We start from the raw sequence: 727 nt of genomic DNA on the forward strand, positions 1-727 counted from the left end.
CTCTACTCAATAAATGGCATATGATAGTTTTAAAAAAATATAATTTGATGTTTTAAAATATATGTTCTCTTGAACCCCTTTTCCAGAATATCTGTTTTCAATGTGATAGGAACTGAACTAGGCAATGTGATGCAGTTAAGGAAGACTTCATTCAGCAATATCCCAATAGATTAGAGAGACATCCTTCTCTCCCAAAAGTCTCAATTTAAGACCACTAGATAAAGGAGTGAAATTTTAAGAGTTTTGATAGGGGGAATCAGAATTTATCTATTTTTATTAAGTGTCCTCACTGGAAAGAAAATTAAACTCTCTACTGTACTCATGGCTGATGATGTAACTACTTGGACCAAAAAGCCCTAAACAAAATTAAGCTGTATTCTTCCTCTCAGATAGGAAAACAGGTGTCCTATCTGCTTTGGTGATTATATTTCATAGATGTTATCCAAAGAGTAGCTCCCAAGTTCCTGAGACAGACATTATGAGTCTTAAAACTCACAAGAGGATTTTTAAAAGCATCATATCTCAAAGACTAGAGAAAGAATTAACAAGTGCAAGATTTCTAAAGGGTTCAGAATCAGGGAGATGAACTTTGGCAAAGCTAAAGGAAATATCAAAATGTTCTGGGTTAATTTTGCTGCTGTTGTCCTTTGTATTCTGAAGTGAACTCAAAGATCCTCATGTCTTAGAAATGTAGTGTGTGTGTGTGTGTGTGTGTGTGTGTGTGTGT

This window comes from Octodon degus, unplaced genomic scaffold, assembly GCF_000260255.1.
Source record: "Octodon degus isolate 3935 unplaced genomic scaffold, OctDeg1.0 scaffold00004, whole genome shotgun sequence".
Classification (NCBI taxonomy): Eukaryota; Metazoa; Chordata; class Mammalia; order Rodentia; family Octodontidae; genus Octodon; species Octodon degus.